The sequence below is a fragment of the Cyanistes caeruleus genome, chromosome 6 (assembly GCF_971803275.1).
Source record: "Cyanistes caeruleus chromosome 6, bCyaCae1.hap1.1, whole genome shotgun sequence".
Classification (NCBI taxonomy): Eukaryota; Metazoa; Chordata; class Aves; order Passeriformes; family Paridae; genus Cyanistes; species Cyanistes caeruleus.
Window position 1 is genome coordinate 25,481,282 of NC_141706.1, and position 27,056 is coordinate 25,508,337.

The following is a 27,056-nucleotide window of genomic DNA, read 5'->3' on the forward strand; positions in this document are numbered from 1 at the left end:
GAGAGGTGACAAGACAGCCTGAATGGGAGAATGAGCTAAAAATGACACTCAGAATTGCAGCTGTAATTTGTTTACCAGGTTGAATTGTTTGAGCCCCAGATCATGTAATACTTTATTGGCTACAGACAGTTATGGTGAGTGCTTATTCCTTCTACCTCTACTTCTACCTCTTTATTCTATGTAGTAACATTAAAAGATACAATAGATAAAATTGCTAGAAAGGGATGCTCAGAAATTATATACATATACTATGTATATATGTGTAGGTAAGCACACTGTACACAAATCTGTCTATATAGTCTATATATATATATAGTTTGTTTTAAAAAATAAAAAAGTCAGGAGCTACTCTGTAAGTTAAATATAAACCTTGCAAATAGAATATAGCTGAAACTACTTAAAAAAAAAAATCAGATCAGAGGCAGCAGCACCTAGGGACCTTGTAACAGGTTTTAGACATAATTTGCATCTAAATATATGAGACCTTTTTTACTTGGGCTGTGACACCTGTCAGTGAGGCTGGCTGCTGCAGCAGAAAAAGGAGTAATTGCAAAAAGCTGTCTGACTCCATATGTACAAGGAAACAGAATTGGACAAGGAGACCTGTGCTATTTCCAATGCAGCAAAGAACTCTGTAAATTCTGGAAAGCCTTCCCCTGCCACCATAACTCCTCCTGCACTCAGCATAACCACAGTCTATGCAAGCTGAAGACTGACTAAAAGTGGGAAATGCTGGCCAAGGATTGGGGTATTAGGCTCCTTCTACTAGGAGGGGGTACCAACTAGAAGGCACCACCCTTCTAGTTTACATTATCTATTCTATGTGAAAATCCATATTTTATAGCTACAACCATTGAAGTTTGTATGGCTGTTAGCATGACTCCTTCCAGAGACTGGCTTTTCCTTGATGCTCATGGTCTTCTCTGCATCTTGAATTGCTCCCTTCTGAGTGGCTTTGTTTTACTGCAGTAGCATGACAAAAGCTCCTCTGGAAAAGCAAAAGGCAATTTTTCTGTCTTAATGGCTAACTCAAAATGAGTTAACTCCTGCCATTTCTCCTCAATCCTCTCTGCAATATAACAAATATCTCATCTCATAGTGTGGTTTCCTCTAGGCATTTGGGTGTTGGCAATGCCCTGTACTGTGGCATGCCAGAAACTATACTTTCTTACCACATTTTAATTTTCCTGGGTCCGGTTAGTAATTATTCTAAGCATCACATATATCCCTGAAAAAGTTGAAGAGACCAGAATAAAACTGACAAGGACAAAATGAGGCTTGAACAACCTGGTGCAACACATGCAGAAAGCTTGCATGAAGTTCTCTGAATTTTTCTGATATTGATCTCTAATTCTGTTTTTTATAGCCATGGGTTGCTTTTGTAGCCCTACTCAGAAAGATTTCAATTTTGTATATCAAGAATGTTCTCTATTGTTAAAATAACTTCCAAAAGTGACTTTGGGCACTGCCAAACCTGGACTGCATTTGGGGAGTCCAAGCCAAACTAAAGCTGTCTTCCTCACAATAATGAAATGATTACAGGATCCCAGCAGAAGAATAAATCATGAACCAGAACAATCTACTCACCCTACACAGACCAGTACTGAGTTAATAGCTTAACTTTGCCACTGGGGAGTGGTTATGCATTGACTTTCCATCTGCCCATCTTCTGTCTCAGCTTGATTAGAAATGGCTTCAGATGTGGGTGGGTGGAAAGGAAGATTTAACTAATTTTAGTAAATTTAAAAGGCTTTTTTTTTCAAAGAATGCCTATGAAGAGTGGCTGTTTAAACAGGAAGCTTCCTGTTTTGAAGAAACATTTTTCTATTTCTGCTCAAGTTTTCTTTTGGTTCAGCTTGGCTTTGCCCTTCTGCTTAATCTGAAAGAAAAATGGCAAATTATGACAAATGTTGTGGAAAAGTCTACCAGTCCAAGCACAAAATCTTCCTGGGATCATGAAAAGCCAAGTGGTTTGCTTGATTTGACAGGCAAGTACTTATCCTATGTTTTATGTCTCAAAAAGGAATATTGCAGCTCCCAGGGTCCATATAATGCCCATGACATTTTTCCTATATAAGGCACACTTTGCTTTAGTAGTAAGTGGTATACAAAAAAATGTACTAAATAATTGGAAACTTGAGCAATAACATCTCTGCAGTTTTCAGGTGCAAGAATACAGACCTGCAGTGCTTCCTATGCACTCCTCATGGAAGGATAGCCTAGAAAAACCACTTAGAAACACCACTCTGCTTTTGCAGAGCTGATCAGCTTTCCCATACTTGGACCAGAGGCCTGCTTTCCTTCATGCTTAGGTAAAAACAGTGTAATTCAAAAACTAATGAAAAGAGTTCCATAGGAATACATAACAGGAGATTCAGGCTTCTGTTTTCACTTTAGCATTAGCAACATCTAATTAAGATAAGCAATGTCTTTGGCTTTGAAGCATCATGTTTCATTAATCTTTTGCCTGCTGCAGTGCATTAGACACACAAAATGCTTCTCCAGCCACTTTGTGGCCCAAAGAGCAAAAGTGTTACTTTAGCCACTTCTTTCCATTTTTCAGATACTGGTCCATTGCTCGTTTGTTGCATTATCTTTATTTCAGTGCACTTGTGAAAGAACACAGGCATGTGGCATGAGGATAGGGAAGCATGGAATATGGGAGCACAGTCGTTCATTATTCAAAAAGATGTTGAGATGTTCCTGTAGGACTGACATGTGAGAGCCTCTCACAGGTCAGATAAGCTGAGTCCCTTTCCTCTTCTCCTCTCATTTAAGAGAAAAGCATTTTGTATAAATTTAGACAATTTTTCTTTTGATTTAATTTCTAGTAAAGCAATGTAGTAATTCATTTTCAGAATAAACAGCTCAGTAATCACAGCTCTCACTGAAAGCTTCAACATGATTCTGACAGACTCTCCTCTAAAGCAGTACATGTGAAGCAGCCTATAAATTGCTTATTCTAGTGATTTAATGAGGCCATTTTTCTTTATGAATGTTTGGATTTAACAGAAAACTTCATGTGTATATTTTCTACTAGCATCTTCAGTAGACTCGCCTACATGCTACAAACTTCTCAGGCACACATTTTGCATGTTAATTAAACAGGAAAGAATATCAGCATTCACAACAGGTGGCAAAAATACCAAAGTAACAATACTTTGTTCTATGTTGTGTGCACAACTCAAGGCACTTTCCAGAAGACATATTTCATCCATCTGACATATAGAGAAATGGAGAATGGGAATATTTGTTAAATTTTTACAGGTGACTGGCAGAAGCCAAAGATTTGAGAGCTTCTTGGCCACGTTCTCTGGTAAATAGCACTTTTCTTATAGCTGTGTGTTCTTGGTTATATTGTTCAGTACTGCTTTTGAGGAGGAGAGATTTTACAGGAGCTCCAGTTCAAACTTTGGTCCACTAAGGTCAAAAATAATTGAAGTGTGTTTACAGATGCCACAGCTGGTCAGTTGTCTTCACAGTGAAGAATTGTTCTGTTTGTGCTGCTGTTCTCGTGGTGGAGAGCTGGACAACTGATCAGTTTGAGGCAGCCAGGAAGGTCATTATGCTGCTTTTTGAAGAACAGCAGAACACACAGAATGTGCAGCCTTGTCAAAGGGTTTCAGTAAATGCAAGTCCCTCTGGCATGTGTGAGCTATCTTCCGTTTTGATGTTAGTTGTTTATCAAAAGTAGCTCAGGTGTCAGGAAACTAATAGCAATTTGTAGTTTTGTGTTCAGACCATGCCTACATCATCTTTGAAGCAACTTCTTTTATTTCCTGAGAGCACTCCAGTTAGTAAATCCTGGGCAGACCTCAGGAGTGCTCCATCCATCCCAAAGTAGCATCCTCTGGCATGGTCTAGATGACCCCTTGCCAAGAACAGGCACGGAATATACACTTGCTCTACACATTGTGATTGACTCTTCAGATGCTGAAGCTATTTTTTAATGAACACATTGTTTTCAGGTTTAAAATGTTGCTCAACCCACTTTGCACACAGTTAACATAGAGCATGTTACAAGGGCTTTTTCAGAGGGTGACCTGTCAGTATGGACATGGAGGAAATCTGTAATGATTGTCTGACTTGTTTTAATTATTGGCCAGTGAGCTCTCTTGATTTGAGGGGATTTGGTTGGGAGGCTGTTCCTGTTAATTGTGCATTGTAAGTGATTATCAGGGTGGACAGGCAGAACAAGATCTCAGCTTCAGAAAAGGCCATGGAAATACATAAAAGACAAGGTCGGGGAAATGTTTTTCTTTTGTGCTCAATATTAAACATTCATGTAATTTTCAACTTTCTCTGCTCTTGCTGTTATCATATGGTCCATAATAAAATTTTGTGTTTGTTTTTTGCTCACTTAAGTTAATCTGGGAGCTTACATTGAGGCATCTTTGTCAAAGTCATGTCAGTTTCTATTGCAGTAGGTGCAGGCCAGAATGAAGTCTTCAATGAATTAATTTTTTCTCACTAACTTAATCTGATCATTCTGAAATGCCTAATTTTCCCATCTGAGAAAAACCCAAATCCCACAGATTTATTTCTAAGTAAGCAGTTAACAAATCAGATGCACATAAAACAAGACATATTCAAAATACTTTTGTGCAGCCATGGCAATACAAAGCTCTAAATGCCTCCTGTCCTACACTTAGAATTTCCCCTGAACTGGAGGAATTTGATTCCCCAAGCAAAGGGTCTGTACTCAGGTGTGCAAAGAGCTGAAGGCTGTTATTTCTCTTATCTAATCCATATGCTGCTGCAAAAAAGGAATTGAAATAAGGGCCTGCATACAGCTTTCCTCCTGTATTCAAATCCTACTTCAGACCTTGCATTGGCTGAATATGGCCATGGCCAAAACACCTCTGCAGTCTCTTTAAAAAGAAAATATCAGCAATGTAAAAAAAAAATAAAAATAATATCTTCATGACAAATAGCAGTAAACATTAAACATTGCTGGCCCTTTTTTTTTTTTTTTGAGACCTGGGTGATCTTTTTTGTGCTACTGAGTGTATCAGGTCTAGGGAAAATATCTTTAATAATCCCAGCCATAATTGTGCAGCACTCCTTGGAGTACATAGACAGCTCCTCAGGATGTCTCTCAAAGATGCAGCTGACAGCAAGATATCAAACAGCAGAAGGAAGGAAGTTCTCCCAAAGCAGCAGGGACTGACCCATCAGTGGGGCAGGAAGAGCCAAGTGTGTGCAGCATCTGGGAGTGAGGTGGTGTAGTCACTGCTGGAAGCTTTCCTGATCCCTTGGCTGTAACCTGTCTCCCTGAATCATGAGGAGTTTCCTGTGGCTGCAGGAGGCCACCTGCTTCTGTGTTCACTAAACAAACAGAGGACATATTTTTGTCCTCCTAGCTGGGTTTCTCTTTTCAGCTGCCTTCCAGAGGTTGAGCAGCTAGGGAAAGAGGAATGTTCATTAGTTACTCTGTTGATGTAGAGTTTTCTGCTCTTCTCTCCCCGGGGGTTGTGTTCCCCATATAGTGTAATAAAACAGGACATTGTGGGAGAAGTTAATGGGTGGGTCAGGCCCTCTCAGTGTGAAGTCTTTATGTGATTAAAGGCTGCTGCTGAGAAACCTCTGTACCCTCACCCACATGTGCCCTCACTAACAACACAATCAGCAGAGGAAAAAGGGGACTATAAAATGAGAGAGGTGGGAGAAAATAGGCTTGGTGCTATGTGTCCTCCAGAAGGGACCTGTGTGTCTTCTGTCTCTGCAATGTCTTTCCTAAGAATGGGTGAACTAGAGCTATTAATGTCCTGCAGTCGATGTGGTGTGATGAAGGATTTGAAGTCAGTACTTGCATATCCGATACGGAAGGATCATGTGTGGTAATGAGGCAGAGATGTACAGAAGGCTGCCAGCTGCTCAGCTCTAAGATCTGTGGTTACCATAGTAAGCACTGTGATCAGGTCAGTCTGTCATGAGGGTCTCACAGAGGGCTCACAATGTGGCCAAGAACTTTGGTGCTTTTCCTTCTTCAATTGTTGCTCTTACATGGCAAACTCCCTGGAGGCCACTGACAGCATATGGAACACAAAGAGGGCATCTGGGTACATCACTCTCCTGTGCAACGGCTTCAAAGCCACATGGGAACACTCCTTTCCTTCTGCACCTTCTCCTTTCCCTTCCCCCACTTTCACTCTCCCTTTTCCCAAGATCTCAGTGGCTGGAAATCCCTTTATTCCTTTCCTCTCGGGCAAATGTCTCAGGGCCCTTACTCCACATACTTCCCCGCAGGCAAACTTTCTGTTGCTGGGTAAGTTTCTGTTGTTAACACAACATCTTTTGACTGTTTCCTGTGTTTACACTCTTAGAAATTCATTAAAAATGCATAATTTGGTTTCTTATTATCTTTCTTCAAATATCTGCTTTCTCAATTTTTTTTTTCTGAAGTTCCCACTTTTGCTTGTCCGTTAGCAAGTAAGTGCTTATTATGTGTTCCTTCTTGTGTACTCTTTCCCAGACTTATTGGAATATGTAGTGTCAGAACTATTCTTCATATAGCCACTCTTAAGAGTTGGTATGTGTCAGCTGACTAACACTTCTGAACTAAGAGTAAGGCTCTGCCAGTTATCCTTAAATTCCCTTTGGGATGCGGGAAAGAGGAAGCCCTCTGTGGTCTGGCAGTGATCTACTGTGATCTCCACCTGGGTTTCCTGCACAATGCATCTGCCCAATGATTACTGACCCAAAACTGTTAACATTTTACTGAAGTCCAAATTATGACTCCCATGTTTGCATCAAACCTTTTATTGTAAGCCCCATTTTCTGATAGAGGCTCTGTGTGATGGATTGGCATTTAAGAAAACTAAGAGAAACACCTAAGGAAGTTTAGGCTGCTGGAGACTGATGGGAGTTTTTTCTCCTGCCCAATAACTGGCCATTTCTGAGAGCTGACAGTAGTTCTGACCATTGAAAAGTGAGATCAACCTATGAACACCACCTTAAGACCTAAGCCTGGTAGTTTCTTTGTCTCTCTTTGTTTTCCGGCTGTGGATGGTAACAGAGCTGCGGCTGGTCCCGCTCCCCCCGTGGCCTCGTCTGGCCTAGGGGGGACAGGGCTGAGCCAGACTCCAGCGGCTCCCAGGCGGGAGGGATGAGGACTGTGGGGTGGCAGGAGCCCCTTCCCAGAGGAGCTGAGCTCTCAGAAGTCTCACTGAGCCTTGTACAGCGGGTCTGTCAGGCCGGTCCCTGGCTCGGCTGCAGGTTTTGCCGCTGCTGAGTTTCACCAGAGACTGCCGAGTAAAGAGAGAAAAAGCTCTTGACCTGCAGTGGGCTGAGACAGGGACCACACTCTCCAGAGCAGCCATGAAGAATCTTCCATCACAGACAGCTCCAGCTGCTGCTCCGGCAGAGATCACAGAACCATCTATAAAGCCTGGGCAAGATTTTAACCTTTTCCTTACCTAGATGAGACTTGCAGATTAATCTTTTTTTTTCCAGAGTGAGAGGAAGAGAGAAAGTGATCAACAGGTAAAGAGACAACATAAACTATCAAAGACAGTGAAGAAAGGAATTAAGCTTTAGAAGGGGGAGAGAAATAAGAAGATGCTTTAATAAGCTGAAATATTCTTTCGTTCAAGCTATGGAGATAGATGATAATGTTCTGAAAAAACTTCTTTAATTCATGAAAGAGTACTTTGGGAGGAATAGAGTATTTCAAAGTGTGGATTTAAGCAAATGGTGAAGTAGTTGTGAACTATGAGATGCTGGAACAGAAAAAGAGAAGTAAAAGTTGAAGATTTGTGGCCCTTAAGAGGCAAAGAGAAAACTTCTGTTTCCAGGGAGGCTCACAAAAACAGATGAAGAGGACTTTTCCCTTTGAATAACTCATCCTTAAAATGACACCCCTTGACTTCATGGCCCAAAAAACACACCTCAGAGTGATGTGAAATGGGAGGAGTGAACTGACGATAGAGTTTCCAGGCGGCTGGCATCAGGAAAATAGAAAGTCATGAGAAAAATTGTTTTCTTGTGAGAAACTCCATAGATTGGCAGAAGAGAACTTCTTTTTCTCTACAAAGACTGATGAAAAGACTATAGCAAAGTTAAGACTGTTTTAACCACCAGTTTGTTGGTTTTGGTTTTTTTTTTTGGCTCTATGTTGTCATGTGAACAAGAGAATGGTTGGGTAGTGGGGAAAAAGGAGTTCTGGAAGTTGTATTCTGGTTTCTTATTCTTGTAGTTTTGTTAATAAACTTTCTTTATTCCTTTTAAGCTTTAAGCCTGTTTTGCTCTTCTTCCAATCCATATCTCACAGCAAGAAATGAGTAAGTTTTCTAGAGACTTTTTAGCTAATGCTTGAAAACCACGACACTCTGGAAGACCAATATTTTATTATCATATGATTCTTGGACAAAGCATTATGTTTTTCTTGCAGTGGAAAGTAGAAGGAGTAGTTATGGCTGCATTTTACACAAACAAGGTGCCAGGTCTAGGCTTCTTGTTCACACTTGCCTGTGTTTAGTTTCTGAAAGAGAATGACAGCTCCATTCTGTTACCAGATGGTAATGTAGGAACATTTGAAATGTGTTTCTTTAAAACCAAACAGAAATGCTTCAAATCTAAGAAGGGGCCTGAATGCCCTTTTTGAATGCAAATTGGTGGCAGGACTGTAGGTGCCAGGTCATCTCACTGAGGCATCTCACCTCCTACCTCCTACCTCTGTCCAGCAGCATCCTCTTCATCCTCCTTGGGCCTTCTTCGTTCTCCTGACCTGAGGGGACATTTGACACCTCTAGGAAACAGCTTTTCTTGGTTAGGTGTCTGTGTCTTGTAACTCCCTACCTGTTATTGCCTTGGTCCTTGGCTTAGGGATGAGTAAAAGGACATGGGTGTCACCTACTGTGCTTGCTTTGCTGCTCTGGTTTCTCCAGAGCCCTCTCAAGGTACAACGGGGCTGGACCCTGCCACCTCTCTGAGACTTGATGGCTCCCAGGGAGCATGGTTTGGCTTCATGGGCCACTTCTGGGGTTGAGCTCTGCTGCCTCTGTGGTGCCCCAAGGACTCCCAGATGGTTTGGGCAGGAGAGGTTATGAGGGGGAGATGTGGAGAGTGGATGCACCCTAACAAAGCAACCTACTTCTGACTAGCTGGGATGTCTGCTGTTCCCACTGTTAAAAAAACAGGCTCCATCCAAGCAAAGCCTCCCAGAGTTGCTGTTGGTTTTACTTAATAAGAGGAACTGCCTGGATTTCTTGCTCCCTCCTCTTCCTGGAGTTTTACTGCTTGAGAAGAAGCTGTTAGAATTTGGAAAAAAGCAATTAATGAAGGAGTTGGGATTTTTGACTGACATAGTAATTATGCTGGAAAATGTAATTTTCCCTGCATATTAGAGATGGGATTATTTCAAGGAGATCTTATTAATGTGCTGTTCACCAACAAAGAACCCAGTAACCTCTCTCTTAATAAGATTAGCATGGGGGTCATAATGCAGGAAGCTGCTAGGATGATATATTCAAGGTTTTGTCCTAGAGAAATAAATTATCTTCTCCTGTCTGGTACAGGAGTTGATTTCATTTAAAAGACATATCCTCATTTTCTAATTGCTAGTGGATAACCTGTGCCCAAACTCCTTTGTCCAGATGCTGTACATCAGCAGTGAAATCCTAGGGTTCAGAGGGGAGCCTGGAGCAGAGGTCAGAGCAGCTGAGAATGAGCAGGTGGGTAGTTCTTCTGGCATCCCTCCTTAGATCAGTGACTTCCTCCTGTAACTGCAAGCATGACCCTCTTCTGTCTGCTTCTCTCTCTCCATCTATAACATGTGGATAACAATTGTCCACAAGTCATTTAAGATTAATGGCTGTTTGTGCAGTGCTGCAGCTCCCACAGAGCAAAGTCTGCACCCCTCATCATGGACTACAGCTACTGCTCTCATATCTGACCTGTTGTGTTCTAAAGTGGGCAGGAAATTGGAATACAGAGGGATGGAAAGGGGTGCTCTTGGTTTGGTTGTAGTTTGATCAACATGTGAAAATTCAGGCTTTTCTGGGACACCATGTAGGTGATGCAGATGCTTTTTCTGGTTACACAAGACTTCTGCCACTCCCTGCTGACAGCTGTAGGGTGTTTTTGGGTAAGCCAGAGACTGACACTGCTAAAAACATTTCCAGGCAGTTTTCCCCTTCCTGACTCTGCTCACATCTGTCCACCATCTGTTTTGATTTTGCCTCTGTTGTGCTACATGTAAACATCCTCTCAAAATGTTTAGGGCACAGAATGTTTGGGAGAACCTCCCTTCCAGTATGGGGTGTGAAGTGCAGCCTCCTGCTGCTGCATTAAACATGGGAGATGCTGCCCAGTGCCACAGATGAAAATCAGCTGGCATTTATTATCGGCACTGCTGGTCTGTGGGAATCTCTGTTATGGGTCAGGGATCCCTGTTGTCAGGCTAAATGTGCAAACAGCAGCTGAGTCCAGTCCATACTGTCCTGTGCTAACCTTTCCACAGCAAGCTCTACCACCATCTACAAATAGTTTTTAAAGTTAAAACCACAAGTTAACGCTGCTTCAAAAAGGGAGATATGTCATATAGTTGAGTTTTCAATGTCATTATTGATTTTTACCAGAAAGGCACTGATGTATTGTGATAGAGTGCAGTGGTGTTAAACCCCTTGATAGTTTACCAGGGGAACCCAGGACATCTCTTGCATACAAGTTGTGTGCTTAACTGCTTTAGCATGAAAATAAATAAATGAAGCACTGCTTATCTTCTTGGTTCTTGACATCTCTTTTACCTTTCAGACAATATGCAGAAACAGGGGTAGGGAAAGGCTACTTCAAATTGATGTGGGTTGAAAGTTTGCTCAGCAGTGTAGTGAGCTGAAGTCAGGAAGTATATTTTGATGCAGTTTAGTTTGTTTATGAGCTAGATAGCTCCAGCTTGTAATGTTATGTTTATTATTCTTATACAAGCATAGGTAGAAGTGGTGCAATAAATTGCAGAGTCATAAAGCTTTCAATTCTGGGGCATACACTGGTCATGTCTGAAGGTATTTGTGCAAGGTATTGTATGTTAAATGTTATTAATTTATGGTTTGAGCAAGAAGAAGGGTGGCATGTCTGAGAACATTGCTTTGCTGGACTTGGTGAAAATTTAGAGCACAAGGTTGTCCCTATGCCAAATGAATGCTTTTTGATAGGCAGCTCATTTAACTTATATATCTTATAGTCTAAGCAGATAAGCATGTTAGTGATAAGGCAGAAGAGCCCTGAGTGGAGGAGAGCTTGCAGTAACATTTCTTGTGCAAGGGAGAGTAATAGTTTCTCTTTTTCCCCAAAACACCTTTCTTAAAGGCCACAATGAGTTGTCAGTTAAGTGAAGCAGCTGTATAGCTGAAAAAATCAACTCTTTTAAAAGTTTTTAATATACTGCTGTGTCTCAGTGCAGTCGCAAATAGGACTTTCATATTTCTGGATAGGGACATCATGGGAAGAGCTCTTCTGGCCACAAAGTCTTGATCACTTTCTTTTAGCCAGTTGCAGGTATAACAGAATTTCAGTTATGCTGCTGTATCTGCTCGTCCTCTCCTTGTTAAAGCAGACTAAATATAAAAGACTATGATGAAGGGGTTCATTTGTGATAGTGGAAGGAATTGAGAGCCAGTACAACTTCTCACTACTTCTAAACCTCAATTACACATTTTGGAGGTTCTCGCTTTCTTCCTCCTAAAATACTGCTGTTATGTCTGTTTTTACAAAAGTCTCACTTGCCAAATGCTATTTTCAGTGTAGGTAAGCCAGGTCAGAGTTAGTATCAGCAGAGATAATATTCCCTTTTAGTAAGTAAACAAAAACATTGAACATGTTTCTTTCCTCTGAAAGCTCTATACATTGCCTCATCATTTGCTTGAGTACCAGAATGTTATTCATGATTTAACTTATTATTTCAATGCGAAGGCAAATTAATTCCACTACTCTTTGTTAAGCAGTGCTTCTTTAGAATAAAGGGAGTATAAAGACACCACTGAATTGCAGTCGTAAGAATAGTAAACGAAAATAGCATGATTTCAGTGAGTTACCACATGTTAATGTTAGAAGTGACAGTCAGACCATCCCTCCTGATGTCCTCAGAAATCAAGGCTGGGAATTTTATCTGATGCTGCTGCACTGGACCTTAATTCAGCCAAAGCATACTTATCCAGAAAGATCTCTGCATGGAACACAGAGTCTGAGATACCTGTTCAAATGCATTCTAGCCTGGTCAGAACCAGAAGAGTGATTGAATGGTAATGCAGGATGGGAGGGTGTGGACTGTCTCATAAGACAAGTGATGTACCAAACTGCCTGACTGCCTTCTGCTCTCAGGGCCCTCTGTGAGTTACACCAGCAGTCACATCACCCTGGTCTCCTTTGGGTTCTTTTGTGGCTTTCACAGTATCACTTTTTTGCCTGTCAAGCTCTTTGGAGACAGCACTTTTATTATCTGTGTCTTGTGTACTGTTGGATGTTCTCCTGTCAGTGTTTTACTGCCTGCTTGTATGCAACAAAGCAGAGGGAAGGCTGTTACTGGAAGGATACATGTCTAGTGTTTAGATTTTTTTTCCACTGGTTTTACTGTCACGGTAAGACAGATTTGGGGGAAAATGTGCAAAATACGTACTCAGCTACTGTTGTAGTTGGGTTGCAACACTGTAGAATATTCTTGTGTTTGAAAAACGGAACTTTTCAGACTATCGTAATTTGACTTCCAACCTCAATATATGGCAGGATTTCCAAGTTGACTTTTTTCCCTTTTTAAAAATTTCTAATAGCTTCCTTTTTAGCAATTTGACTCTGCAACATTTGCAGTTTTAGTGTGATACACTACTCTTGGTGCCTGTCTGTGGTGAAGGCTGCCACTGCACAGGTGTTTTTTTGGTTGCACTTAGGAAGGAGCCTCTCTTGCCTGCACTTCATTGCCTCAGTAGTGGATCTGGTCTCTGAAAAAGGGAAAATTGCATCTTGCAAAGATTGTCTGACCAAAACCCAAGAATTTTATGATTGTCCCTTTGCATCCAAAGGTGGGGCAGAGACAACAGGAGAAATATACCTCAGTGTGGAAGCCCCACAGTTTGGGCTTAGCTGGACACTTGGGCCATTTCTGGAAAGGTCACTGTTATTCTCTGCCAAGGTGGAGTGAAAAGTCAGATTTGGTTTCTTCCCATTGACTTAGGTCTTCAGAAATGGAGCAGGGTAGCTTTATGGCTTTGTTTCAGAACATGGCAAGAAAACTGTGTAATTTGTTGTTTTCTTTTACACAGGGTTTGGAAGCCAGCAGAAAAAGTGTGAAGCAGGATACCCTTTTTACAAATTCACTATAGCAGTAGTTTTGCATATTATTGAGCAATAGCAGCCAGTCCACAGCCTGCAAATGAATTTCTTGGTTACTTTCTCATTCCCTTTTTAGAAAATACAATGGTGTCTTTTTGGGCTTGGTATACAGCTTGGATGGAATGAGAAAATTTACTGCAAAAACATTTATGTTTGTTGAAGCAAAGTGAAAGCACAAAAGCAGAGGTGCTGAATGAGAGCCTTTTTTCTATTAGCATCTTCCAACAAATATGAGGTGTTTTCAAGCTAACTTACCCAGTTCTTGTAAAATTGATTGTAAAAGGAGTCATATTTTAAAAGCACATAGGAACAACTTCTTCCTTGTCATCTATTTCCACAAGCAGCTTAAAACACAAGCACTGCTAGCTTTCATAGAAACTTAATGACACTGATTACAAAGATTGCTTTTGTGTACAAGAGCTCCAACCTATTTGTTCCTAGCATCTGAGCTTTTATTTTTTTAAAATAAAATCACTGACGTTATAAATGTTTTTATTGTCAAAGCATTCTCAGGAGCATCAACTTAAGACAGCACCAGCAAATGGTTCTTCTCATTTCAAGCACAAAAGTAGAGTCTCTAGATACTTTTCAATTTATAAGGCAAGCTTACAATGTAACTCTATCACCCTGCTGTGGCCTGTATGTGTTAAAAAAAGGACAGGGACAGGGAGAAGGTAAGGGACAACATAAGAAGAATAGGAAAAAGAGATGTTTTACTGTGGATCATGGGTATTTAATAAAGTGCTAGAGGCACTGAGCCAAAATTAGCAGTGGTGGCACTGACCAATAAAACACCTGTTTTTCAGTAATGCTGCACTCATTTACTTCAACAGTTCCCAGGTGCTCTGCTTCCTGCTGGGTATTTTTGCCCTGAGTTGTTGGGATGAATAGTTAACTACCTGAGATGCTTTTAATCTTCCATCAGAGGGATATGGAAGAAAGGAATTGTCAAATGTTGATGCAACTTCTGCTGCTGGTGTGATTTGGTTACAGCCATTACTGACTGTCATAGATATGGCATTTCCATGGGAAGTCTGAATATTTGTCCCAGGAAATACCTTTTTCCTTACTGCTCTGTACATGCACACTTGCACACTCTCTTCACATTTTTTGCACTTAAGTGTGCTTCATGGTAACCAGTGCTTTGCCTTCAGTGAGATGAATTTGATCTTTGCTGGATGGTTTGATGTAACAGTAGAGATAAAACTCGTGTGCCTTAGGTGTCTTCTAATCCTGATTGTAGATGAACAGAAAAATGAGATTTGGGTTGAATTACAGGTGCCTGTTCCAACCCTTAACCTTTCTGAGACAGCATAAAATTTTTCAAGGGAATGGTTGAAATTTTTCAATGGAATGGTTGAAAGCCTCTGTTTTCAGATGTCTGAAAATGAGGTTGGATACTGCAGTAGCAAGCACCCTATAGGGAACATTTCAGCACTGTAAAGTGGTCTACATGGCACAGATTCAGAGACGAGGAAAAGATCCATTAAGTACAGAGCAACAATAATTGTGCAGCTGAGGTGCTAAAAAACAAAAGCATTTGCATTTCTCTTTTGAGTCTTTGAAACAGCAGTTTGCCAGTAGCTGAGTTCCTCTTAAATATATGTGACATAGCCATTTCCTTATTATTGCTTTTATAGACAAGGGATCCAGTAGCACATTACTTCTTAAATGTCCTGCCATTATGAAGGGATTTGCTGTTCATTGTAATAATGCCAATCATGATGAGTTCATTTTGCATTCATGTAGATGTCATGAGCACTTTAGATTATTTTCTCCCCTAATTTAAATCAGTAAAGGGACACTTAAAAGCAGTATTCCGTACACCCATTGCTCTGCCAATGAACAAAGGAAAAGCATGCCTGTAGATTCAGGCTTGCATAATTCCCTGCACAGCAGGGAAGCTTCCTCCTGGCTAAAAATTAGCAACCAGCCCTTCTGGATTGATTGACTCTTCCTTGTGACAGCATGGACCTTAATCAATTTGTTGCATGCACAACGTGCACATCTGTGCCTGCCGAAGGCTTTTCACTGTCACTTAGAGGCTGGCTCAATTTGATGGACCACTTACTGTATCAGATACCTGCTTTGGGGGTCTTTTGGAGCTGGGGAAGGAACTCCCTGTATTTATCAGAAGAACCACCCTCTTTCTTTTTTTGCAGTGCTCTGGGTGCTTCCCCTCACATAAGTGCACTTTATCTGTGAAAGGTTGGCACTGGCATGATCAGCCTGTTGTCAGTGGATAAACTCTGTAGTTCAGTGATGCAGAATGTCTGCTCAGTGAACTGGGAGAGAGAAATAATTTGGTGGCAGATGTTTGGAGTTCAAACAGCACTGAACTTCCAAGTGCTAATGTGAATTGCAGAGTGTGTAGGGAGGGTACAGGACTGGAGAAGCACCAGGGGACTAGAGGGCTTGTGCAGAGTGAAGAGGGCCAAAGGAAGATATTTAAACTACTCCAGAGTTCTCCTACTTAACCCAAGCTCTACCGGGTCATCACGCTGCAAAGAAGAACATACACTCACATCATTTCCTGATGCTCTCTAAGATTTTTGAAGGTCTGAGTGCTTCAGGTGTCTCTGGAAGCCCACCAATGCTATTTTGTGTATCGGTGGGCACATAAGTTACTCATGTTTCCCAACACTCTTGTGAGTCAGATGACAGAACAGTGGCTTTGAAGAACTACATGATCAGCTGAGGGTCATTTATCAGGTAAGCTGCAGGAAAGGTTGGAATGTTGAGGCTCCAATACTCAGATTTCTGTCCTAGATTTCCAGTCTCCTCTGTTCTTTCTCTGTGTCTTGGTAAGTAAGTCTGGTGCCATTTTACTACATCAGACCCAGCTGGCCCCAAAATACCTGTGACTTCACACCGGGACTGTATGGTCGGGTCTGTGTCCTGAGCACTGAGTCATCAAATCAAGCATTCAGGAATCCAACTGGCTGGCTTCATTTTCAGAGGCTGAAAGAGAGAAAGGCTGGGAAACAAAGTAACAGGAGGCCCAGTTTAAACCAGAGCAGCACAGGTAGGGAAAATGCTGAGAAGAAACCCACAGATATTTTTGGTAATGCAGTCACGATCTCATCATGAATAAAACAATGTGTTTCACTTGACCACTCCATCTCATAAGGATTCACCTCCACTGGATTCTATCATTTTCAAAGTAATGAAATCTCTGCATCACCTTGAAAGAGATAATTTGACCTTTGTGTTTATATGCATGTGTATGACAGAAATTTCTAGGAGCATCCAGTAGGTCTGTCGCTACTTACCTTTTTGATGCAGGAGAAAGGTTTCTTCTCAGGTTTATTGGTTCAGACAGCTAGCTGGGAGTCATGGGCTTGAAACCACCAGTCTGCCCCTGCTGTGATCAACACTCTTTTTCCACACCAAGAAGGCTGTCATGTGGTTTAGGCATAATCGCTTCAGACGCTGAACTGCAAGGAGGAATTCTTAATGTGAAAGGGGAGTGTGCAGATGGGGAGCGAAATCAAAATAGCTGTTGTACTTCAGAAATAGATTCATAGTTCATTTGGAAATATTCCCTTATGGATAAGTTCTTACAGGTACTACTATCTTTTATTGGGTTTTTTATGTGGAAATTTATAATGGTTAATATCTGCTGCTCTTGTCTATGCTAGAAGAGACTGGGAGGGGGGCAATAAACCTGTCTGGATCCTGTGGTCACTTCTTCAGGTTGTCTTAGCGTATTAAGTCAAAGCAATTACTGGTGCCAAAACCTCCATATACCTTATTTCATACCTGAATCCAAGGTTTATAATTTTGGGACAATTTTTCTCTCTGGTTTAGTAGGACTGAAGGGAGCAGATTTAGTTTGGTCGTGTCATGCCCCTCCTGTTGTGTATTGTGTTAGAGTTCTGGAGATGATCATACAAGCTGCCATAGCTTTTGGTCCTGGCTAGTTTCTAGCCATTCTCAAAAATTGCCAAGTATTTCCACTACTGAAGGTCTAGCATCCTTCCTATCTCATGTTCCAGTAATTACTTCAGTTGAAGTCCAGGTGAACTGCACCTTCAGATGGAGATTGTATAAACCTTGATGATTTTTTTTTTATATTTTTTATGGGGTGTTTTTTTGGAAATGTCCAAGAATCAACTCCAAATTCAATTTAGGAGCAGCAGCAGGCTGTGCAAACATATGTGAAGTTAGAGAGGAAAGCAGTTTGTTGTGAAAGGAGACTAGAATTTTTCACCTTCCAGTTGTGTAGCAGCAGTGGCACAATGAACCTTGAGAGATTACTGTCAGAGTGTCACTGGGGTGCTCTTTGCTGATCATTTACTTGAGTTGCAGAACTCTTTTTGTGTGCAGTGCTACTCTGCAAGATAAAAAAAGGGAATTCGATATATGGGCCAACGTTTGCCCCATTATTTCTTAGTTTAAGTTGTTCTTTGGCATCAGTGTTTACAGGCATGGCATTAAAGTGCAACTCAGAAACGCTTATGGAGATTACAGCTGGGAAATTACATCCTCTCTTAAGACATGGCCAGTGCTGCAGGGGTGAAGGACAATTTCCTAAATGCACTGACAGCAGTGTAAACACCAGTGCTGCTTCTGCCAGGAGCCACACCTTGCCCTAGAGGCAACATGTAATGGTGCTCTAGCCTTGCAAACTGCCTCAGTGACCTGGTGGTACCAGACTGTGAAATCTGTGTAGAAGTTCATGGTAATTAATCCACTCTGTCCCCAAGCCATTGGTGGTGGACTGAAATTTGTTTTTTGTCCGGTTTTAATCAGAAGTGGATTGTATAGGAAACGAGAAACAAGAAGTGAAATCTTATATTGGATCATAGACTTGCTATAGTTACTTGCTGGGTTTAGTTTTAATTCCTGCTTTGACTGTGCTCAGATGAACCCAGCCAAACCCAGTACTACAAGAGGCCTGGAGATCTGATATTCCACCACTGGAACTAGAGAGGGTTTGAGGATAGAGTGGGGGAATCCTGAGCTGGCCAGTCTACTCTGAAGATGAAGAACAAATGATGATGGTGAGATTAGCTTGAAATACCCTCCATAGTTTCAAGGGAGGTGTTTTCTCTAAGCAATTTCTAAATGATTCTCAGCTTTTAAGAAATGCGTATTTTGCAAGAAGTATATAGTACTCACTTTTCAAACAATAAATGTAAATTACCCTCTTTAGTGAAATCATGCATTTTTACATAAGAGAGAACATTTTCCACTTTAGAGCTGAAATTACTCCTTGTTTTACCTGGTATAAAACCTTTGCATTAGCTGGCAGAATGGCTTATTAAATACTCTCCAGCTTGAGTGTGTGTGTGTTTTGGGCAGGCAAGGGCACATGCAGCTGTCAGTGGTGAAGAATGCTGTTCTCCTCCAGCTTCTTGGGAATGGCAGTTCCAACACTCCTGTCCACTCTGCCTGGAGAAGGCTTGGAGAAACCATTTTGCTTCAGAGGGAGGTCACCACCCTGGTCCCCATGCCAGGACTGTGCCGCTGAGTTATGGCATATTATGAAGGATGGGGTTTATGTGCTGTGTGAGAACAGAAAAGTGCTTTTAAGACATCTGGATGCTGAATTCCCATTAAAAATAGAAGTGTATGGGCATCCATATTATCCATATTGCCCAGGCAGCTTCTGAGACATCAGTCTTAGTAGTAATATTAATTCTAATTCATTAGTATTAATTGTAGAAGTGCTTCCAGAAATGAGTCAGAGGTCTCAGAGGAGAAGAGTTACTGTTTCAAAGACCTTGGTTAGCCATGTTTATACAAGAGTCCACTCCACCGCAGTGGGAATTTTGGTTTGCTTTGTTTGGGTTTTTGGACAAATGTTTGGATTTGGCCAGTGTAACAGTAGACTCTTGCCAGAGTTTCACTGTCAGCTGCTTTTTCCAGCTGTGTTGGAGTGCATATAACTTCTGAGAAGCAGAGCTGGCTCCTGCAAGCAGGCATGCTGACCAGCTGTGTCCTGGGACACTTGGGCAGGGCTCTGCTGGACACAGGATGAGGCCTGGGTCAACTTGCTGCATCTCAGCTTTGTGCCTGAACACGTGTCAGTAGCTCCTGTTTGTATTGCTCTGTTTGGCTGATCTGCAGGCATGCTACCAGTTCTGTCCTAGCTACTGTCACATCTAAATGCAGCTCAGTTTTGATCAATAATTATTAAAAGTGAAGCTGTGCCTTTATCTGTTCTGGTATCTAATGGTTATGGGGGTAGGTAATTTTGTTGTCTGGTCTAGAAGTGGAAAATTTTTGCAGTGCTACTTTTTTATTTATGGTCCCAGATGAAAGCGCTCAAGTCCTGAAAAACGTCCAGATGTCTCTGTGGCACATTTCCCCTACTCTTCTGAGGGCGTATGAGAGGGGGAATTCTTTCCTTCATTTAGCTATAAATGCTCACCACTTTCCTCATTTCTTAAATACACTTCCTGAATTCTTAGTAATGGAAAAAAAGTACTACTCAGTTTTTCTGCCCTTCTTACTCTATAGAGTTGTTGGAAGAGACATTTGCTATTACAAAATAATCTCCACTAAATTCACTGTTCTAGAGGAGCCTGAAATCGAGCAGGCTGAGAGCCTGGGACACCACAAGATACAAGACAGTTTAACTCTGCCCTTGGAGCTGCTGTCCATTGGAAGTGATGGAGAGCTGCCAGAGGTCAGGTTTGCATGGGAGCCCCGCATAGCAACCATAGGACCTGTCCCAGGCTCCCTGGCTAAATGAGGACTCATGGCTCCAGTGCAATGTGGTGTCAGAAGCCCTCTGAGGACAGGGATTCACTTTGACATAAATACCTCTTTGTCCATTTTGTCCAGTGTTTCTGGAAAGGAAATTGCTGATGAGTCATGGTGATGGGCGTGAGCTCCCAAACATTTAAGCAGAGCTAGTGAGCAAGCAATAACTGCAACCTTTTGTCTTCTAGTCTTCCTATCTCCTCCAGTGTGTATTTAGTAGAAAGAAGTGTTCCTGGTCCTTGTCATCTTTTATTATTGTTGTTCATTATGTGGGATCCCTGGGAGACATTCCCATTTTAATGTGAGCCAATGTACAACTTATCAGATATTCATGGAGCTCCCCCTTCATCACTGAGAGGAAATGGAAGAATTAATTATGGAGACAATCAACAATTCAAAGACTGAAACAATATAAGAGGAGTGAAGCAACATGAATGAGATATGTTCTGCGATTTCCACCTGTTTCTCTTAGTCTTCAGGTCATCTAAGTCAGAAAAATCTTATTCAGGATGGATGTTTAAACTGCAGTGAACACGACTGTTGGATAATCTCAGCCTTAACATTACTTTTATCCCAAGGGTGATTCCCACTTTTGACATTAAAAAGTTCTAAAAAATGGAAATTGAAATTTTAGGCCCTAGGTCTAAATTAATGATGTAGCTTAAATAAGCACAAAAGTTTAAAACTAAGAGGAAAATTTTGCATGTCTCCCTAGAGAGAAAGAACTGTCAAAAAACAGCTTGATCTGGACTCAAAGCAAAGGCAAATAAAACAAATAGAAAAGAGATCTTGCAATCAAATAATTACGAAGTGAGGAAAGAGTGGGGGGGATGGGAGAAAATGTACCATGCAATAAGGGTGGGTTAGAATTAAATGTAACATTGGTGCAGCTCCACAACTAAGAAACTGCTTTGCCTTTCTCTTCAGGCAAGATAATTTTGTTGGACCTGATCAAGCCAATACTTTTCCACCTTTGTTCAATACTGGGAGTGGACAAAAGGAAGGTGACAGTAGCTCTGAGGTATGAAGGAGAGACAACTACCTTATTCTAGGTGGTGTGGAGCTTTCAGACTTCACTGGACATGCCTGAGGGGTTGGTTATATCTTTCCCAGAATTCTGCTACAATTTGTACACAAAGTCAAAGTAAGAATTTTGTGGGTTTTTTAAATAAACATGTGAAATCTGAATTTACACCATTTGACTGAACAACAAGTTTGACTGTTGTCAAACAACCATTTGACTAACCTATCCTCAGGTCATACGCACAACTATAGATCAGTTTGGAAAACAGATAATGAACAAGAATGAATGCAAAGCAGGAAAAAAACCCAAAGATTATCCTGATTTGGAAGGGACCCACCAGGACTGACCAGTTGCTGAGTAGTGTGCACCTTGATTCTCCCACTGGATCAGTGGAATGGCCTCCTGTGGAGAGGCACCCATCCTGTGAACTGCTGTGCCATGTCCTGCTTACCTGCTCCATTCACCAGCAGTACCCAGGATTAATTAATGTGGCAGCAGAGGCATTCACTGTCCCTCCCAATCCCACCTACACCTCTGCAGCCACTCCCTGGGGAGCTGCCAGCTCCCAGCTGGTGTTGGTGCTCTCCGTGGCTCCCCTGGCTCTAGAAACTTGCCTGGCTTGCTGCAATTCCCTGCTCCACTGCAGGATGTGCCTGTGCCAGAGTTGTTCTCCTCGGCAAGTGACCAAACAAATACAACATCAGATTTTCAGAGATTGTGCCAAATTTATATGATACCTTTAAGTAATGAAATAACTGATCATCTTGGCAAAGAAATGCAATAAACAGAAATTATTTGAAGCCACAATTCACAGGGGGTTGGATAAACCGGAGAAGATGGGGATTAAAAAGTAGCAGAAGCACATGGGTAACAACGAGATATCAGGAACTGATAGGAAGGTTGGAGGGAGGTTATTGAGACTTTATCAGGGAATGCTTTGGGGACCTATCTTGCTTAATATTTTTATTAGTGACTTTGGCTCAGAAAGTAGAGAGAGTTAATGAAATAGCTTTCTGTTACTGACATGAAGTTGTGAGACACATCGATAAAAGGAAGATCAAGATACTGCAAAAGAAGAATTGGATGACCTTGAAGATTATAGAGCAGAAATGTTGTAAAATGGCACAATACCAAGTACAAGGTTATTCACCTAAGGATTAAACATAATCCGCTTTGCTGGAAAATGGGCTCATAACTTAGAGAGGAGTGAGCCACTAGTGCTTGTGGCTTGGTCCAGATAAGACTAGCAGCATTTGTTTTGTCTAGAAATTCAATTATTTTATTGCAGAAAAGGGTTGAGTTAATTTGTGCAATATGTTTTTTTCAAAACCTGTACAGTATTTTGCAGCATAAATCACATGCCAATGTGATGCAGCTGGGGAAAGGGCAAATGCAACCCTCCTTATACAGTTGATAGAGAGGGGCTTTACAGCTGTTGTGTATTTGGAATCAAGAGTACAGTTCTGGTCACTCTCATATTCAAGAAGGATGAATTTGAAACTGAAGGTTTGCTTTAAGGAAAAGGTAATACAAAGGGAGAAGATTTATGTGACACAGTAAAATGAGGCAAAGAGGCAACAGGGGTTTGTTCTGCATGTTGGAAAGAATAATTTAAGATAACAGACAGTCTTGGCACAAGAACAGCAGGGCATAGATTATTGAGGAATACATTCAGGCTAGCAATTAGAAGGAAGTTTTTAAAAGGAAAACTGAGGCTCTGAAGCAGACCTCCACTTAGAGAATTTGGAACTGCACAATTTTGTTTCTGACAAAAAACAAAGGTGAAAATAAGGTTAGTTTAAGATTGAATCTACTTTGGACAGAATGTCTTTATCTGTGATGGATGGAAACAGGGTTTGGTTCAGAAGGAGTCTGCATCCTGGGTTCTTGGTTTTACCCCTGGAGGAGTGAAGAGTTAATGGAGATGCCCTGTATCCCTGCAGATCTCACTTTTACACGTATAGTAGGAAACACTGCACACTTGTGCTGAAGAGTGTGGTTTAGCCACACTTGTTGTGGCACTTGAAGAGCTTGAGGGGAGAGGAAGAGATTTGGCTGAGGAGATATTTGGTGAAGCAGGAGAGAGGAGTGTGCCAGCAGGTAGGAATCCACCTGGCAGCAATTAAATAGGTTTATGGCAGACTTTCTACTGAGAGCATAATTTGAAACCTTGTAGAAGCACATGAATACATGATCAATCACTACTCAGTTCTCTCTAGGGAAATGGGCACGTGATGAGCCAGTGCATCAGAGTGTATGATGTGGTTTTGGTGAGTGCTAGGTGTGCTCTAGGGGTTCATCTCACTGTCTTAATTATGTGGATTTTTTTTAATCTTCCTTTTCCTTCTTTCTGCAATTCCCCATCTGTCTAGTTATCAGATTGCATCATGAAATTCCTCAGCTCCTCATTTGTTAAGGGATCTATTTATAATTGCTATAATATAATTTGTAGGTGTTCAGTTTTATAAAAAGAGGCTCCTGAACATAAGCCAAGTGCAGCCTAAATAATTTTCTAATCTAAGGAAATCAGGGGATTGTTCCTGAGAAGAAACTCAAATATTTGTGATTTAGCAAACAATCACATTTCTGTGCAAAGGACTTTCAAGTAAAAACAATTTTGAGAAAATATCAACTCAAAGAAATAATGTTCTCAAGTCATGCTTCACTTGCCATTTTTAAGTACAGCCTTGCTTTAATGTGTTTTTGTTTACCATAAGCCATGACTTCTCACCCACTGCAGGCACAGCATCATCTCATACACTGTCACTTGCACCATTTTGATGAATCAAGGAGTCTGACATTTGTTTCAGAAGAACAGTTTGGTCATGTCTCTGTTCTAGAAATTTAGCAGGGTCCTGGATATTACAGAAACAACATTATCAAGCAGTCAGTTGGCTCAATGTCTGCATCTTTCCCTTAAACTGTAGAAATGGACAAAGACTGTGTCTTGTGTAATAATTCATTTTTCTGCTGTCCTCAGTGCCCCTGGTCAAAGGCACCATTCCAAGATGCTGAGTGCAACATTTGGAACAGCACATTCTTGTTCTTATGAAGAATCGAGCCTGAATGGCAGTGAATGTTTCCATCTTTCGTGAGGCAATGAACTGACCGCTTGTCAGCTGCTTCTCGCAGGTCACGTCTGTCAGGCAGTGAGGGTGAACTGGAGCCAGCCTGACATGCAGAGCCCAGTGAAATGCCAGCAGAAACAGCCTCTGCAGGAGTGGGTGGGCTGGTGGTGCAGCTGGAGACCTTGTGGACCAGCCCGGTCTCTCCTCTTTACTTTTGGATTTTTTTACATCTGCAATATGATCTAAAGGCTTTCATGCTTCTGCTGGAAGCTGGCTTGTTTTAAATGAAGCTGGCCCTTACAAGATCATTCTGCTGTTGAGAGTGGCACAAAAGATGTTTCACACTGTTAAATGTGACAGTGGTCCTTGTCCTGTTGCAAATGACTAAAAACACTCCTGCACCAGTTGTATGGGAGGAATGATGGCTTTCACTGGCTCTGAAAACATGTTTCTTGTGAGATGCAGTGACAATGCAGAAAGAATCAAGTATAGCTATATTGCACAGTTTGCATTACAATGCATGTAGTGGTTCACAGAAAAATAGGAAAGAGGTGAGAGGTCTGACTGTTCAGCAATATTTTGTAAGTACTTTGAAAAGATGGTAGCCAATTGTAATACAAAAGGCTCTAGCACCCATATTGTCTGCAAAGCTTTACCTGGAACATCTATTTAACTTGCAGAAACAATAAAAAAGTAATGAAAAAAAAAAAGTATTCAAAAGAGAAATGTGGGTTATTTCTGGTCACTTTTATCCCTTCTGGTCCCCTTGAACAGTGAATACCAGCAGTACAAATCCAGTTCCAGCCTGTTTTCATATTTCCCTCTAAGGTGACTTCCAAAAACTTTTACCAGCTCCTTAGCAAGCCCACTTGAGGCTTCTTTCTGTGTGCAGAGCAGCTGACATTTCATCCCTACTTCACTATTTGTACACTTCATCCTATAATGATGCACTGTAGCACTGTTGGGAAGTCAAAGTCCCCAGTCCTGTGATGTTTAAAGGTTTTTCATAAGCCTGTGTTCCCTGGGAAAATGAACTACTTCCTCTCAATTTCTTCTGATCCAGCCTCAGTTTAGTGGTTTGTAGCACTTAGGAGACACTGTCTTCTTATCATGAACTATTATTAGTGATCCATGCTATTGGTGCATTGTCCACTGAGGTTGGAGCTGGTTTCCATAGCTTGGATCTCAGCACACAGGAGAATGCAAAGCTGTGCTGGCCACTTCACATGCTGGGGGAGGGTCCAGCTCTTTCAGTGTCCCTGTTGACAACTTAGGCAGTGACACATTCATGACCTTTTGCTTTGGACTAGGGTCTGGGTTCATAAATCCTGGCACATAAAAATTGTTCTCCATGATTCCAAATGGTCCAGCAGTTCTAGGAGCATACTGAAACTACAGAAGTTTGAGAAGTTAAGAGGTTGATAAAAACAAACTTCCAGCTTTCTGGCTGTGTATTAATCAAATTATAGGGCACAGCATTCCTTCCCTGGTCCCATTTTGTAAAGTGTTGATTTAGTATACTGGCTGTTATGTTCAAGTTGCATCAAAAGCAGCCAAATAGGATGCAAATTGCTTCCTGTGGATATCTATGTTTCATTTCTTTTTTTCCTGTAAGTAGTTTGAATACAATTTCTTAGTAGAATTTTTGTCCTTTTCCTGAGCAAAATTTTATTGTTTCTCAGTCTATTGTCATGTGCCTTCTATTTCAGCTGCTTGATGTGATGAAGCACCACTTGGGTATGATCTAAATGTTGATCCACCAGGAGCAATCCAGAAATCTCATTAGAGAATTGCAAAGACTTTGTGAGGCTGAAATGTCTCCTTTAAAACCATTAGTGTCCCTATAAAACTTACTTTCCCTGTTCTTTTTTCAGAGCTGTCAAATATCTTCATTGGTGTCCTCCTTCCTTTAAAAACTTAAACATGACACTATATAACTACTTATTCTTAGAACAGTGAAACTGTTTGCTTTTTCATGAATTTATAAAATGTTTTTAATTATAAATCAAACAGTGAGTAAACTCTTTTCCTCAGCATTCCAAAAGAAAAGTCAGTCAATTGACCTCATGTACTTCATGAAGCAGCATCCAAAGGAGAAGCAATACCCTTGGTTTAGACAAGCACCACTGAGCATAATTGAGCAAGTATCTATTGAACCACCCCTCAGTCCAGGGTGTAACTGAATTTCAGAAGTCATGGTGTCACAAAGATATTGATCTCTATACTTTGTTTTTTTTACCTAAAACTTCTCTCAAAGGGAAAGTTTTGTGTGCTAGCAGCAGTGGCAATTTCGGTAGAGAATAGTTACAGCTCTTTAATAGCATGTGTGCCAACCCATAGAACTGAGGTCTCAACAACTCTGGCTCCCTCTTTGTTCTTCTTCAGTGGGCAGCTCCTCCTCCTCCTCAGCAGCACTCTGAAGATGGAACAGACCTACAAAGGCAGGTAAAAACAAGCAATCAATCTGATGCAATCAGTGTAGAGGGTTAACTAGATCTCAGGGAATGGGGCTTTACAGATCTTTGTAAACTTTGGGACAAGGAATAGGAGGTTGGTTGTGTAAAATGATGTCAGATTAAAATGAGAGACCATGGTTCCCTCTGGAAGACAGCCTGTTATCTCTGACTTCTTCCTGTGATTCATATGAAAGGAGTCTGTGACATCCTTCTGGTTGTCAGTGAGGTGCAAATCTAAATAATAAAAAACAAGTTCTAGCAGACACAGCACAAGGCAAAGTGTTGATGCCTTGTGACACGGGAAAAATTCCTCCTGGTCAAGCTGGTGCATTATTGCAGAATGCAAGTATGGCTGCATAGCCCGTGAAATGAATTCATTTATTTCATGATATCTGGATGCATATCACAGTCTCATCCCAAAAACTTGCTGGCCAGCTGTGGGGAGCCTCTAAGGTTGTCTGTCATTATGAG

General features: G+C 41.3%; 1 long non-coding RNA gene across 1 annotated transcript in view; it reads left to right on the plus strand.

Moving 5' to 3' along the window:
• The window catches only part of LOC147652531 (uncharacterized), a 51,372-nt gene extending 26,533 nt beyond the window's left edge, over positions 1-24,839 (plus strand). Inside the window, exon 2 of the long non-coding RNA XR_015288312.1 lies at positions 20,965-24,839. This is a non-coding gene — a long non-coding RNA (uncharacterized LOC147652531). The remainder of the gene's footprint in view (positions 1-20,964) is intronic.
• Positions 24,840-27,056: the final 2,217 nt, after the last annotated feature.